We start from the raw sequence: 1,172 nt of genomic DNA, 5'->3' as shown, positions 1-1,172 counted from the left end.
TCTACAAACAACACCAGGCATTACGTTTTAGAAACACCAGATCAGGCGCCTTTTAACCTCGTTTTTAGCAAGATTCTGCATAAGATCACCTTTGACCCCAATCCTGCCACGCTGAACTAGTCACTTGCTCTATGTGGTCGCTTTCCTTTGCTCTTTACTCACTGTATAACTTCTCCTGTGTTCTCCTTATTCGATATATACTTAGAAATATGTTTTCCATGCTTCCTATTAGGTATTAGGTGATGTAAACAAGAGTAAGTATGCTTACAATCGAGATAAGGTAGCAGGTGGCACGTACAGGATAGGTATAAGGCTTCATAAATAATATTAGGTATCAGGTGTTGCAAAAGGCGCATACAAGACATGTATCAGGTTTTGCAAACAGGATTAGGTGATAAAGGTTGCTTGCAAAATTAGGTATAAGTCGTTGCCAACCGAGCTGTGCATACAGGATTAGATATAAGACAAACAGTATCATAGGCATTCGGGGTCATACTAAGGTTGGGTATCAGGAGAGTTATTAGGTACCAGGAGTTACAAGTTGGATTAAGTATTAGATATCAGGCACCGCAAACAATACCATTAGGTATTTAGAGTCGCAGCAAGTATTGAGTATCAGAGAGGTATTAGGGGACTTAAATAAGATTAAGTATCAGGTGATGCAAACAGGATTAGGAATCAGGTGTCACACAAATAACATATATGTATCATCAGGAATTGCAAAACATGTGACCAAATATTTCCTTGACAACCGGTAACTCACTTAACAAAGAAGGCATTTAATTGCATCACTAATTTACCCAATCTCCACGCCTCATCTACGTATAATTATTAATCTTCGTCTAATTCCCCTTCCGTGCTCATTTAAATCTTATTTGATTTATAATTAGTCATATATATAATTTGTCTTTTTCTTTTTCGACTCCCCTCTTCTTCGCTCAAGTCGATTTTTTTTTATAAGCTAGTAAACACATTTGCATATGATGGATATATTCAGAGTCTTGATGATTAGGAAGGCCTGGTTCGTGGCTAATCTTTTAACGATGATTTAACACGAGATAAAGTTTCGATATAAACTTTGAAGTCCGTCCGTGTTCGTTATCGTTACCCTTGGACTGTATTTTGGTGAATATGGGCTTGGTTTTTCGTTGTTGTTGATGTTGATATTAGCT

This window comes from Penaeus monodon, chromosome 25 (genome assembly GCF_015228065.2).
Source record: "Penaeus monodon isolate SGIC_2016 chromosome 25, NSTDA_Pmon_1, whole genome shotgun sequence".
Taxonomy (NCBI): domain Eukaryota; kingdom Metazoa; phylum Arthropoda; class Malacostraca; order Decapoda; family Penaeidae; genus Penaeus; species Penaeus monodon.
Note: the sequence above shows the minus strand (reverse complement) of the source record.